The sequence below is a fragment of the Salvelinus namaycush genome, chromosome 27 (assembly GCF_016432855.1).
Source record: "Salvelinus namaycush isolate Seneca chromosome 27, SaNama_1.0, whole genome shotgun sequence".
NCBI lineage: Eukaryota > Metazoa > Chordata > Actinopteri > Salmoniformes > Salmonidae > Salvelinus > Salvelinus namaycush.
Genome location: NC_052333.1, coordinates 405,394 through 421,736, shown reverse-complemented (window position 1 = coordinate 421,736; position 16,343 = coordinate 405,394).

Here is a 16,343-nt window from a genome sequence, read left to right as displayed (position 1 = left end):
GTTCCATATCCACCTCCCCCACTATAGACTGTCTCCATCTCCACCTCCTCCACTATAGACTGTCTCCATCTCACCTCCTCCACTATAGACTGTCTCCATCTCCCTCTCACTATAGACTGTCTCCATCTCTACCTCCTCCACTATAGACTGTCTCCATCTCCACCTCCTCCACTATAGACTGTCTCCATCTCCACCTCCTCCACTATAGACTGTCTCCATATCCACCTCCTCCACTATAGACTGTCTCCATCTCCACCTCCTCCACTATAGACTGTATCCATCTCCACCTCCTCCACTATAGACTGTCTCCGTCTCCACCTCCTCCACTATAGACTGTCTCTGTCTCCACCTCCTCCACTATAGACTATCTCCGTCTCCACCTCCTCCACTATAGACTCTCCCTGTTAGTTTGAGCACAGTGATCAGTGATACCTGGCGAACCTTCACCTCCCTGTTTAGTTTGACCAGTGATACCTGGCGTACCTTCACCCCCCCTGTTAGTTTGACCAGTGATACCTGGTGAACCTTCACCCTTCCTGTTAGTTTGACCAGTGATACCTGGCCAACCTTCACCCTTCCTGTTAGTTTGACCAGTGATATCTGGGGTACCTTCACCCTTCCTGTTAGTTTGACCAGTGATACCTGGTGAACTTCACCCTCCTGTTAGTTTGACCAGTGATACCTGGGGAACCTTCACCTCCCTGTTAGTTTGACCAGTGATTACTGGTGAACCTTCACCCTCCCTGTTAGTTTGACCAGTGATACCTGGGGAACCTTCACCCTTCCTGTTAGTTTGACCAGTGATACCTGGTGAACCTTCACCCTCCCTGTTAGTTTGAGCAGTGATACCTGGTGAACCTTCACCCTTCCTGTTAGTTTGACCAGTGATACCTGGCGAACCTTCACCCTTCCCGTTAGTTTGACCAGTGATACCTGGTGAACCTTCACCCTCCCTGTTAGTTTGACCAGTGATACCTGGTGAACCTTCACCCTCCCTGTTAGTTTGACCAGTGATACCTGGGGTACCGTCACCCTCCCTGTTAGTTTGACCAGTGATACCTGGCGTACCTTCACCCTCCCTGTTAGTTTGACCAGTGATACCTGGTGAACCTTCACCCTCCCTGTTAGTTTGAGCAGTGATACCTGGCGTACCGTCACCCTCCCTGTTAGTTTGACCAGTGATACCTGGTGAACCTTCACCCTCCCTGTTAGTTTGACCAGTGATACCTGGCGTACCTTCACCCTCCCTGTTAGTTTGAGCAGTGATACCTGGCGTACCGTCACCCTCCCTGTTAGTTTGACCAGTGATACCTGGCGTACCTTCACCCTCCCTGTTAGTTTGACCAGTGATACCTGGTGAACCTTCACCCTCCCTGTTAGTTTGACCAGTGATACCTGGCGTACCTTCACCCTCCCTGTTAGTTTGAGCAATGATACCTGGTGAACCTTCACCCTCCCTGTTAGTTTGACCAGTGATACCTGGGGAACCTTCACCCTTCCTGTTAGTTTGACCAGTGATACCTGGTGAACCTTCACCCTCCCTGTTAGTTTGACCAGTGATACCTGGCGTACCTTCACCCTTCCTGTTAGTTTGACCAGTGATACCTGGCGTACCTTCACCCTCCCTGTTAGTTTGAGCAGTGATACCTGGCGAACCTTCACCCTCCCTGTTAGTTTGACCAGTGATACCTGGCGTACCTTCACCCCCCCTGTTAGTTTGACCAGTGATACCTGGTGAACCTTCACCCTTCCTGTTAGTTTGACCAGTGATACCTGGCGTACCTTCACCCTTCCTGTTAGTTTGACCAGTGATATCTGGGGTACCTTCACCCTTCCTGTTAGTTTGACCAGTGATACCTGGTGAACCTTCACCCTCCCTGTTAGTTTGACCAGTGATACCTGGGGAACCTTCACCCTCCCTGTTAGTTTGACCAGTGATACCTGGTGAACCTTCACCCTCCCTGTTAGTTTGACCAGTGATACCTGGGGAACCTTCACCCTTCCTGTTAGTTTGACCAGTGATACCTGGTGAACCTTCACCCTCCCTGTTAGTTTGACCAGTGATACCTGGGGTACCGTCACCCTCCCTGTTAGTTTGACCAGTGATACCTGGGGAACCTTCACCCTCCCTGTTAGTTTGACCAGTGATACCTGGGGTACCGTCACCCTCCCTGTTAGTTTGACCAGTGATACCTGGCGTTCCTTCACCCTCCCTGTTAGTTTGACCAGTGATACCTGGTGAACCTTCACCCTCCCTGTTAGTTTGACCAGTGATACCTGGCGAACCTTCACCCTCCCTGTTAGTTTGACCAGTGATACCTGGGGAACCTTCACCCTTCCTGTTAGTTTGACCAGTGATACCTGGGGTACCATCACCCTCCCTGTTAGTTTGACCAGTGATACCTGGCGTACCTTCACCCTCCCTGTTAGTTTGACCAGTGATACCTGGGGTACCTTCACCCTCCCTGTTAGTTTGAGCAGTGATACCTGGGGAACCTTCACCCTTCCTGTTAGTTTGACCAGTGATACCTGGGGTACCTTCACCCTCCCTGTTAGTTTGAGCAGTGATACCTGGCGAACCTTCACCCTCCCTGTTAGTTTGACCAGTGATACCTGGTGAACCTTCACCCTCCCTGTTAGTTTGACCAGTGATACCTGGGGAACCTTCACCCTCCCTGTTAGTTTGAGCACTGATACCTGGCGTACCTTCACCCTCCCTGTTAGTTTGACCAGTGATACCTGGTGAACCTTCACCCTCCCTGTTAGTTTGACCAGTGATACCTGGTGAACCTTCACCCTTCCTGTTAGTTTGACCAGTGATACCTGGTGAACCTTCACCCTCCCTGTTAGTTTGACCAGTGATACCTGGGGAACCTTCACCCTCCCTGTTAGTTTGACCAGTGATACCTGGTGAACCTTCACCCTCCCTGTTAGTTTGACCAGTGATACCTGGGGAACCTTCACCCTTCCTGTTAGTTTGACCAGTGATACCTGGCGTACCTTCACCCTTCCTGTTAGTTTGACCAGTGATACCTGGGGAACCTTCACCCTCCCTGTTAGTTTGACCAGTGATACCTGGCGTACCTTCACCCTCCCTGTTAGTTTGACCAGTGATACCTGGGGTACCTTCACCCTCCCTGTTAGTTTGACCAGTGATACCTGGGGAACCTTCACCCTCCCTGTTAGTTTGACCAGTGATACCTGGGGTACCTTCACCCTCCCTGTTAGTTTGACCAGTGATACCTGGGGTACCTTCACCCTCCCTGTTAGTTTGACCAGTGATACCTGTGGTACCTTCACCCTCCCTGTTAGTTTGACCAGTGATACCTGGCGTACCTTCACCCTCCCTGTTAGTTTGAGCAGTGATACCTGGCGTTCCTTCACCCTCCCTGTTAGTTTGACCAGTGATACCTGGGGTACCTTCACCCTTCCTGTTAGTTTGACCAGTGATACCTGGCGTACCTTCACCCTCCCTGTTAGTTTGACCAGTGATACCTGGGGTACCTTCACCCTCCCTGTTAGTTTGACCAGTGATACCTGGGGTACCTTCACCCTCCCTGTTAGTTTGACCAGTGATACCTGGGGTACCTTCACCCTCCCTGTTAGTTTGACCAGTGATACCTGGGGTACCTTCACCCTTCCTGTTAGTTTGACCAGTGATACCTGGCGTACCTTCACCCTCCCTGTTAGTTTGACCAGTGATACCTGGGGTACCTTCACCCTTCCTGTTAGTTTGACCAGTGATACCTGGGGTACCTTCACCCTTCCTGTTAGTTTGACCAGTGATACCTGGGGTACCTTCACCCTCCCTGTTAGTTTGACCAGTGATACCTGGGGTACCTTCACCCTCCCTGTTAGTTTGACCAGTGATACCTGGCGAACCTTCACCCTCCCTGTTAGTTTGACCAGTGATACCTGGGGTACCTTCACCCTCCCTGTTAGTTTGACCAGTGATACCTGGGGTACCTTCACCCTTCTTGTTAGTTTGACCAGTGATACCTGGGGTACCTTCACCCTCCCTGTTAGTTTGACCAGTGATACCTGGGGAACCTTCACCCTCCCTGTTAGTTTGACCAGTGATACCTGGGGTACCTTCACCCTCCCTGTTAGTTTGACCAGTGATACCTGGCGAACCTTCACCCTCCCTGTTAGTTTGACCAGTGATACCTGGGGTACCTTCACCCTCCCTGTTAGTTTGACCAGTGATACCTGGGGTACCGTCACCCTCCCTGTTAGTTTGACCAGTGATACCTGGCGTACCTTCACCCTCCCTGTTAGTTTGAGCAGTGATACCTGGGGTACCTTCACCCTCCCTGTTAGTTTGAGCAGTGATACCTGGGGTACCTTCACCCTCCCTGTTAGTTTGACCAGTGATACCTGGCGTACCTTCACCCTCCCTGTTAGTTTGACCAGTGATACCTGGCGTACCTTCACCCTCCCTGTTAGTTTGACCAGTGATACCTGGCGTACCTTCACCCTCCCTGTTAGTTTGAGCAGTGATACCTGGCGTACCTTCACCCTCCCTGTTAGTTTGAGCAGTGATACCTGGCGTACCGTCACCCTCCCTGTTAGTTTGACCAGTGATACCTGGCGTACCTTCACCCTCCCTGTTAGTTTGACCAGTGATACCTGGGGTACCTTCACCCTCCCTGTTAGTTTGACCAGTGATACCTGGCGAACCTTCACCCTCCCTGTTAGTTTGACCAGTGATACCTGGGGTACCTTCACCCTCCCTGTTAGTTTGACCAGTGATACCTGGTGAACCTTCACCCTCCCTGTTAGTTTGACCAGTGATACCTGGGGTACCTTCACCCTCCCTGTTAGTTTGACCAGTGATACCTGGCGTACCTTCACCCTCCCTGTTAGTTTGAGCAGTGATACCTGGGGTACCGTCACCCTCCCTGTTAGTTTGAGCAGTGATACCTGGGGTACCTTCACCCTCCCTGTTAGGTTAGAACGCTTTACCGACACGGTGAACATAATTCAATCAGAGATCATGTTTAAATGATCAAAGATTAAAGAGAAATTAATACAACGTGTGTTCAGCAACCATTTAAAACCTGAATAAATATATAAATCATTGTACGAGCCGAAAACCCTTTCCTTAATGTGTTTTTTGTATAGAGTGGAGGGTGATGTGTAACCACTGTAACCATAAATACATTGTAAAACGGTAGCGACAGGAGGACGAGAGTGAAGCCAGGATCAGTTGAGAAGCGGTAGCAGCGGCGAATGCAGAATTTGGGCGCCATTAGCTCAGCGCTAGCCCTCCGCGCGGACGAAGGAACCAGAGCCGTGAAGAGTTCCAGTATCTTGTCGTTGGTTGCCAGCGTCAATGTTGAACAGAGGGTTTCTCCAGGTGCTGCACGTGCTCAGCATGCAGGCAGCATCATACGACAGAGAGGACAGAGCAGTGGTAGTTCTGGTGTTGCCGGCCATGTTCCACATGAGTCCATGAGTCCATGAGTCCATGAGTCCATGAGTCCATGTTCCACATGAGTCCATGTGTCCATGAGTCCATGTTCCACATGAGTCCATGAGTCCATGAGTCCATGTTCCACATGAGTCCATGAGTCCATGTTCCACATGAGTCCATGAGTCCATGAGTCCATGTTCCACATGAGTCCATGAGTCCATGAGTCCATGTTCCACATGAGTCCATGAGTCCATGAGTCCATGAGTCCATGTTCCACATGAGTCCATGAGTCCATGAGTCCATGAGTCCATGAGTCCATGTGTCCATGAGTCCATGAGTCCATGTGTCCATGAGTCCATGAGTCCATGAGTCCATGAGTCCATGATGCAAGTTTTATTTTTTTCATTTCACTTCACCAATTTTGACTATTTTGTATATGTCCATTACATGAAATCCAAATAAAAATCTATTTTAATTACAGGTTGTAATTCAACAAAATAGGAAAAATGCCAAAAGTGGGGTGAATACTTTTGCAAGAAACTTCAAATAGCCTAATGTCCTCCTGAAATTGCTCAGCAGTAGCTGATGCATCTGCAGCGTGCACAGTGAGAGAGACCCTGATAATCAAAACTGAAAACTACAAATCGTCTACCTGAGTTGAAGGCTAAAGTCTAACGGTATCTGGTCAGGAGAGAAGAATAAGTGAGCTGATAACGAGAGAAATAGACCCCATAGATTAGTAGAATAAGCCGACATATAAGAGTTTCTGCAATTAGCAGACTTTCTCATAAGAGGCAATGAATTCTTGATCGTCAACACTGATCACCATGTGGGTGTATGGCAAGCCCACCACATGCTAGGTAATGCTGGTATCAACAGCCTATCCAACACGCCGAAACTGTAGCAAGATATAGCTATACGACGTCAGCTTCTTCACTAAACTTCCAAAGTGATAACATCAAATCTGAGGAAGAAAGGTTAGGGTATAGGGACAAGTATAATTTAAAAATGTGGCTGTACTCCTTGGAATATATGCTAGTGATTAAAACAGACAGTAATGTTTAACAGACGACAGACTAAGGCCGTAGGAGTAGCACAAGATATTTCGCTGTTCGACTGCTGACAATTCATGTAACGTTTAAGCCCACCACAAGTTGGTAGATACGAGTCCAGCTCAGTGAGCTACCTGAGGGTATAAGATGCCTGCATTTGCACTGTGTACAACATGCCTGATAGCGCACAGAAACTGGCTCACTGTTATCCTAAAATGATTTGCCATGGTACTGCAATGCTGCAGCAGACGCTGTGGAAGGAATGCCCAGATGATACAGGACATACAGCCACGTCATATCACTACATACACCGAGGTGATGCGTACGGAGCCAAAGCATCACGTGCTCCACCATGCAATATTGGCCGCAGTGCCATGATGCGTAATGCGTGTCGAAAACGAAGCGAGGATAAAAGTTAACACCTGAAATTGGCGCATTCACCACGGCATTAAAGAGTCAATAAGGTAGACGTGGATGTTTACTAGCCTCTTTCTTGGTGCCATCTACGCCGATGTGTCAGCCCGAGGCGGGACACTCAGGTTTCTACTGAAATGACTCTGCTTCAGTTTTTATGAGTGAGAACCATAAAACAAATACTTACCGGGAGATATCAGGTGTTTAACTTGTTATAGACTGTCAATCAAAGCAAAGCAGTACTATCATACAGGCTTCATGTGTAGTACTATCATACAGGCTTCATGTGCAGTACTATCATACAGGCTTCAAGTGTAGTACTATCATACAGGCTTCATGTGCAGTACTATCATACAGGCGTCATGTGTAGTACTATTGTACATGCTTCATGTGTAGTAATATCATACAGGCTTCATGTGTAGTACTATCATACCGGCTGCATGTGTAGTACTATCATACAGGCTTCATGTGTAGTAATATCATACAGGCTTCATGTGCAGTACTATCATACAGGCTTCATGTGTAGTACTATCATACAGGCTTCAAGTGCAGTACTATCATACAGGCTTCATGTGTAGTACTATCATACAGGCTTCATGTGCAGTACTATCATACAGGCTTCATGTGCAGTACTATCGTACAGGCTTCAAGTGTAGTACTATCATACAGGCTCCATGTGCAGTACTATCATACAGGCTTCATGTGTAGTACTATCGTACATGCTTCATGTGTAGTAATATCATACAGGCTTCATGTGTAGTACTATCATACCGGCTGCATGTGTAGTACTATCATACAGGCTTCATGTGTAGTAATATCATACAGGCTTCATGTGCAGTACTATCATACAGGCTTCATGTGTAGTACTATCATACAGGCCTCATGTGCAGTACTATCATACAGGCTTCATGTGTAGTACTATCATACAGGCTTCATGTGCAGTACTATCATACAGGCTTCATGTGTAGTACTATCATACAGGCTTCATGTGCAGTACTATCATACAGGCTTCATGTGTAGTACTATCATACAGCCTTCATGTGTAGTACTATCATACATGCTTCATGTGTAGTACTACCATACATGATTCATGTGTAGTACTATCATACATGCTTCATGTGTAGTACTATTGTACATGCTTCATGTGTAGTAATATCATACAGGATTCATGTGTAGTACTATCATACAGGCTTCATGTGTAGTACTATCATACAGGCTTCATGTGTAGTGCTATCATACAGGCTTCATGTGTAGTGCTATCATACAGGCTTCATGTGTAGTACTATCATACAGGTTTCATGTGTAGTACTATCATACAGGCTTCATGTGTAGTACTATCATACAGGCTTCATGTGTAGTACTATCATACAGGCTTCATGTGTAGTACTATCATACAGGCTTCATGTGTAGTACTATCATACATGCTTCATGTGTAGTACTATCATACAGGCGTCATGTGTAGTACTATCATACATGCTTCATGTGTAGTACTATCATACAGGCTTCATGTGTAGTACTATCATACAGGCTTCATGTGTAGTACTATCATACAGGCTTCATGTGTAGTACTATCATACAGGCTTCATGTGTAGTACTATCATACATGCTTCATGTGTAGTACTATCATACAGGCTTCATGTGTCATACTATCATACAGGCTTCATGTGTAGTACTATCTATACAGGCTTCTTGTTCAGTACTATCATACAGGCATCATTCGTAGTAGTATCTATACAGGCTTCATGTGCAGCAAGTGAATTGGGTGATTTTTAACCAATGCCAAATGGAATTTAAATGACACAATGAAGTTGGCTAAAGGAGAAGGAGTAGATGATCAACCAATCGGTAGACTGTTGTTTCATCTGAATGGAGTTGATGACAAGGACACGAAGCTCAACAAAATAGCCTCAATTAGCCATGCTAGCTAACTTAGCTGGTTAGTGTAACTGGCTTCTTTACAACCATGTAATTCAGTCAAGACAGACACTGATGAGATGATAGATAAACTGTCAAGGCTAAAAAGTTTGTCTAACTTGTGCGTGTCGGTTTGGTTACTCTCTCTCTCTCTCTCTCTGTCTCTCTCTCTCTTCATCTCTCTCTTTGTCTCTCTCTCTCTTCGTCTCTCTCTTCGTCTCTCTCTGTCTCTCTCTGTCTCTCTCTGTCTCTCTCTATCTCTCTCTCTCTCTCTTCGTCTCTCTCTCTGTATCACTCTCTCTCTCTCTCTATGTCTCTCTCTCTCCCTCTCTCTCTCTCTCTCTCTCTCTATCTCTCTCTCTCTCTCTCTGTCTCGCTCTCTCTCTGTCTTGCTCTCTCTGTCTCTCTCTCTGTCTCGCTCTCTCTCTATGTTTATCTCTCTCTCTCTCTGTCTCACTCTCTCTCTCTCTCTCCATCTCTCTCTCTCTCTCTCTCTCCATCTCTCTCTCTCTCTCTTTATCTCTCTCTGTCTCTCTCTCTCTCCGTCTCTCCCTCTCTCTGTCTCTCTCTCTATGTCTCTTTGTCTGCCGGTCTTTAGCTATCTCTATATATCTTCTCTCTCTCTTTTTCTCTCTCTTCACTCAGCAAGGGAGCTCCCACAGAGTGGTTTGTGATTGAGGAGAAAGAGAGGATGACTGGGAGAAAGAAGTAGGACATCTCTCCATCCTCTCCCTCCGTCCCGTCCTTCCAGCATGTATGTGCGTGGTCACGGCAGGGCTGTAATTTAAACAGGCATTTAGCAGACACAGACAGGGACCAACACCATGTTGGGCTGACCTTCAGAACACTCTAAAGACTGTGTGTGTGTGTGTGTGTATCTATGCTTCAGTCATGGATAATGAACTTGTGCATATGCACCAGAATATTAAGCAATGAGGACAGTATTAGACAGTCTGGAGAGGAGAGCGAGAATGAGGTGGAAGGATAAACAGGAACAATACTGGAGAACCAGTGATGGAGGAGAGAGGAGGAAGAGGAGGAGGAGGAGGAGGAGGAGGAGGAGGAGGAGGAGGAGGAGGAGAAGAGAGAGAATTAGAAAAGAAAGAAAGAAGAGGAGAGGGGCGAAGGATATGAATAATCATTTTTGGGGAACAATGATGTAGGACCACTTATGAAGAAGAGGAAGGATGGAAGAAGAGAGAGAATGGAACAGGAGAGAGATAATGGAAGAGGAGAGAAAGATTGGAGAGAGAGATAATGGAAGAGGAGAGAGAGATTGTGGAAGGAGAAAGAGAGATTGGAGAGAGAGAGAGTGGAAGAGGAGAGAGAGATAATGGAAGGAGAAAGAGAGATTGGAGAGAGAGAGAATGGAAGAGGAGAGAGAGATAATTGAAGGAGAAAGAGAGATTGGAGAGAGAGAGAATGGAAGAGGAGAGAGAGATAATGGAAGGAGAAAGAGAGATTGGAGAGAGAGAGAATGGAAGAGGAGAGAGAGATAGTGGAAGGAGAAAGAGAGATTGGAGAGAGAGAGAATGGAAGAGGAGAGAGAGATAATGGAAGAGGAGAGAGAGATTGGAGAGAGAGAGAATGGAAGAGGAGAGAGAGATAATGGAAGGAGAAAGAGAGATTGGAGAGACAGAGAATGGAAGAGGAGAGAGAGATAATGGAAGGAGAAAGAGAGATTGGAGAGACAGAGAATGGAAGAGGAGAGAGAGATAATGGAAGGAGAAAGAGAGATTGGAGAGAGAGAGAATGGAAGGAGAGCGAGAGAGAATGGAAAGTGGACTAGCATCACTATTCAGGTAACTAGACAGTAAGTGGACTAGCATCACTATTCAGGTAACTAGACAGTAAAGGGACTAGCATCACTATTCAGGTAACTAGACAGTAAAGGGGACTAGCATCACTATTCAGGTAACTAGACAGTAAGGGGACTAGCATCACTATTCAGGTAACTAGACAGTAAGGGGACTAGCATCACTATTCAGGTAACTAGACAGTAAAGGGACTAGCATCATTATTCAGGTAACTAAACAGTAAGGGGACTGTCACGCCCTGGCCTTAGTATTATTTGTTTTATTTATTATTTTAGTTAGGTCAGGGTGTGACATGGGGTATGTGTGTATTTTGGGGTATTATATGGTAGAGGGGGTGTTGGTTGTAGTTTATGGTTTTGTGTTGAGTGTATGTATCTAGCTGTGTCTATGGGTGTGTAGTTTTCTAGGAAAGTCTATGGTGGCCGGAATGGGTTCTCAATTAGAGACAGCTGATTTCTGTTGTCTCTAATTGGGAGCCATATTTAAGGCTGCCATAGGCTTTAGCTATTTGTGGGTGTTTGTTTCCTGTGTCAGTGTTTGGGCCACACAGGACTGTTTGAGGTTAGTCACGTTTGTTGTTTTGTATTTTGTAGTGTTTTCTTGTTATTTACATTAAACATGTACAATTACCAATCCGCATCTTGGTCCGATCCATGCTCCTCCTCGTCTGAGGAGGAGAACGACATTGACAGCCGTTACAGGGACTAGCATCACTATTCAGGTAACTAGACAGTAAGTGGACTAGCATCACTATTCAGGTAACTAGACAGTAAGGGGACTAGCATCACTATTCAGGTAACTAGACAGTAAGGGGACTAGCATCATTATTCAGGTAACTAGACAGTAAGTGGACTAGCATCACTATTCAGGTAACTAGACAGTAAGGGGACTAGCATCACTATTCAGGTAACTAGACAGTAAGTGGACTAGCATCACTATTCAGGTAACTAGACAGTAAAGGGGACTAGCATCATTATTCAGGTAACTAGACAGTAAAGGGGACTAGCATCATTATTCAGGTAACTAGACAGTAAGGGGACTAGCACCACTATTCAGGTAACTAGACAGTAAGGGGACTAGCATCACTATTCAGGTAACTAGACAGTAAGGGGACTAGCATCACTATTCAGGTAACTAGACAGTAAGGGGACTAGCATCACTATTCAGGTAACTAGACAGTAAGGGGACTAGCATCATTATTCAGGTAACTAGACAGTAAAGGGACTAGCATCACTATTCAGGTAACTAGACAGTAAGGGGACTAGCACCACTATTCAGGTAATTAGACAGTAAAGGGACTAGCATCACCATTCAGGTAACTAGACAGTAAGGGGACTAGCATCACTATTCAGGTAACTAGACAGTAAGGGGACTAGCATCACTATTCAGGTAACTAGACAGTAAGGGGACTAGCATCATTATTCAGGTAACTAGACAGTAAGGGGACTAGCATCACTATTCAGGTAACTAGACAGTAAGGGGACTAGCATCATTATTCAGGTAACTAGACAGTAAGGGGACTAGCATCACTATTCAGGTAACTAGACAGTAAGGGGACTAGCATCACTATTCAGGTAACTAGACAGTAAGGGGACTAGCATCATTATTCAGGTAACTAGACAGTAAAGGGGACTAGCATCACTATTCAGGTAACTAGACAGTAAGGGGACTAGCATCACTATTCAGGTAACTAGACAGTAAAGGGACTAGCATCACTATTCAGGTAACTAGACAGTAAAGGGGACTAGCATCATTATTCAGGTAACTAGACAGTAAAGGGGACTAGCATCACTATTCAGGTAACTAGACAGTAAAGGGACTAGCATCACTATTCAGGTAACTAGACAGTAAAGGGGACTAGCATCATTATTCAGGTAACTAGACAGTAAAGGGGACTAGCATCACTATTCAGGTAACTAGACAGTAAAGGGACTAGCATCACTATTCAGGTAACTAGACAGTAAAGGGACTAGCATCATTATTCAGGTAACTAGACAGTAAGGGGACTAGCATCACTATTCAGCTAACTAGACAGTAAGGGGACTAGCATCACTATTCAGGTAACTAGACAGTAAAGGGACTAGCATCACTATTCAGGTAACTAGACAGTAAAGGGACTAGCATCACTATTCAGGTAACTAGACAGTAAAGGGACTAGCATCACTATTCAGGTAACTAGACAGTAAAGGGACTAGCATCACTATTCAGGTAACTAGACAGTAAAGTGGACTAGCATCATTATTCAGGTAACTAGACAGTAAGGGGACTAGCATCATTATTCAGGTAACTAGACAGTAAGGGGACTAGCATCACTATTCAGGTAACTAGACAGTAAGGGGACTAGCATCACTATTCAGGTAACTAGACAGTAAGGGGACTAGCATCACTATTCAGGTAACTAGACAGTAAGGGGACTAGCATCACTATTCAGGTAACTAGACAGTAAAGGGACTAGCATCACTATTCAGGTAACTAGACAGTAAAGGGGACTAGCATCATTATTCAGGTAACTAGACAGTAAAGGGGACTAGCATCACTATTCAGGTAACTAGACAGTAAAGGGACTAGCATCACTATTCAGGTAACTAGACAGTAAAGGGGACTAGCATCATTATTCAGGTAACTAGACAGTAAAGGGGACTAGCATCACTATTCAGGTAACTAGACAGTAAAGGGACTAGCATCACTATTCAGGTAACTAGACAGTAAAGGGACTAGCATCATTATTCAGGTAACTAGACAGTAAGGGGACTAGCATCACTATTCAGCTAACTAGACAGTAAGGGGACTAGCATCACTATTCAGGTAACTAGACAGTAAAGGGACTAGCATCACTATTCAGGTAACTAGACAGTAAAGGGACTAGCATCACTATTCAGGTAACTAGACAGTAAAGGGACTAGCATCACTATTCAGGTAACTAGACAGTAAAGGGACTAGCATCACTATTCAGGTAACTAGACAGTAAAGTGGACTAGCATCATTATTCAGGTAACTAGACAGTAAGGGGACTAGCATCATTATTCAGGTAACTAGACAGTAAGGGGACTAGCATCACTATTCAGGTAACTAGACAGTAAGGGGACTAGCATCACTATTCAGGTAACTAGACAGTAAGGGGACTAGCATCACTATTCAGGTAACTAGACAGTAAGGGGACTAGCATCACTATTCAGGTAACTAGACAGTAAGGGGACTAGCATCACTATTCAGGTAACTAGACAGTAAGTGGACTAGCATCACTATTCAGGTAACTAGACAGTAAAGGGACTAGCATCATTATTCAGGTAACTAGACAGTAAGGGGACTAGCATCACTATTCAGGTAACTAGACAGTAAGTGGACTAGCATCACTATTCAGGTAACTAGACAGTAAGGGGACTAGCATCACTATTCAGGTAACTAGACAGTAAGGGGACTAGCATCATTATTCAGGTAACTAGACAGTAAAGGGACTAGCATCACTATTCAGGTAACTAGACAGTAAGGGGACTAGCATCACTATTCAGGTAACTAGACAGTAAGGGGACTAGCATCATTATTCAGGTAACTAGACAGTAAGGGGACTAGCATCACTATTCAGGTAACTAGACAGTAAGGGGACTAGCATCACTATTCAGGTAACTAGACAGTAAGGGGACTAGCATCACTATTCAGGTAACTAGACAGTAAAGGGACTAGCATCACTATTCAGGTAACTAGACAGTAAAGGGGACTAGCATCACTATTCAGGTAACTAGACAGTAAGGGGACTAGCATCACTATTCAGGTAACTAGACAGTAAAGGGGACTAGCATCACTATTCAGGTAACTAGACAGTAAGGGGACTAGCATCACTATTCAGGTAACTAGACAGTAAAGGGGACTAGCATCACTATTCAGGTAACTAGACAGTAAAGGGACTAGCATCACTATTCAGGTAACTAGACAGTAAAGGGGACTAGCATCACTATTCAGGTAACTAGACAGTAAGGGGACTAGCATCACTATTCAGGTAACTAGACAGTAAGGGGACTAGCATCATTATTCAGGTAACTAAACACTAGACCCCATTATGTGTTCTGTTAACCAGGCAGTGTAACAGACATCCTAGACCCCAGACCTCAGTATGTATCCAGGACCCATCACCTACCATTATAGTACCTCAAACTTGGGGTAACACATTATTCTACCATTATAGTGCCTCTAACCTGAGGTAACACATTATTCTACCATTATAGTACCTCAAACTTGAGGTAAAACATTATTCTACCATTATAGTGCCTCTAACCTGAGGTAACACATTATTCTACCATTATAGTACCTCTAACCTGAGGTACGAAATTATTCTACCATTATAGTGCCTCTAACCTGAGGTAACACATTATTCTACCATTATAGTCCCTCAAACTTGAGGTAAAACATTATTCTACCATTATAGTACCTCAAACTTGAGGTAAAACATTATTCTACCATTATAGTGCCTCTAACCTGAGGTAACACATTATTCTACCATTATAGTACCTCAAACTTTAGGTAAAACATTATTCTACCATTATAGTGCCTCTAACCCGAGGTAACACATTTTTTACCATTACAGGTTCTCTATCATGTAGGAACACATTAGTCTACTACCTCAATCAGCCTGACTAACCGGTGTCTGTATGTAGCCTCTCTACTTTTATAGCCTCGCTACTGTATATAACCTGTCTTTTTACTGATGTTTTATTTCTTTACTTACATATTGTTCACCTAATACCATTTTTTGCACTATTGGTTAGAGCCTGTAAGTAAGCATTTCACTGTAAGGTCTACTACACCTGTTGTATTCAGTGCACGTGACAAATAAACTTTGATTTGATTCTGATTCTGAGGTAACACATTAGTCTACCAATTATAGTGCCTCTAACCCGAGGGAACAGAATATTCTACCATTATAGTGCCTCTAACCTGAGGTAACACATTATTCTACCATTATAGTGTCGCTAACCCGAGGGAACAGAATATTCTACCATTATAGGGTTTTTATCCACACTGACTCTGAGCCAATGTAAATAACGCACAATGCTAGCCAATTTAGCGTTGAGTGCATGGTGCTGGATTCTCATTCGATCGCTTGGCACAAAGTGAAACTCACAGCCATTTGACTTTGGAGATTTAGTTGTTGCTGCATACTGCTTTGCAAACTGTCATATAGTGGTGTAACTACTATCCCTGGGGGTTGTAACTACTATCCCTGGGGGTTGTAACTACTATCCCTGGGGGTTGTAACTACTATCCCTGGGGGTTGTTACTACTATCCCTGGGGGTTGTTACTACTATCCCTGGGGGGTGTAACTACTATCCCTGGGGGGTGTAACTACTATCCCTGGGGGGTGTAACTACTATCCCTGGGGGGTGTAACTACTATCCCTGGGGGTTGTAACTACTATCCCTGAGGGGTTGTTACTACTATCCCTGAGGGGTTGTTACTACTATCCCTGGGGGTTGTTACTACTATCCCTGGGGGGTGTAACTACTATCCCTGGGGGTTGTTACTACTATCCCTGGGGGTTGTTACTACTATCCCTGGGGGTTGTAACTACTATCCCTGGGGGTTGTTACTACTATCCCTGGGGGTTGTAACTACTATCCCTGGGGGTTGTAACTACTATCCCTGGGGGTTGTAACTACTATCCCTGGGGGTTGTTACTACTATCCCTGGGGGTTGTTACTACTATCCCTGGGGGTTGTAACTACTATCCCTGGGGG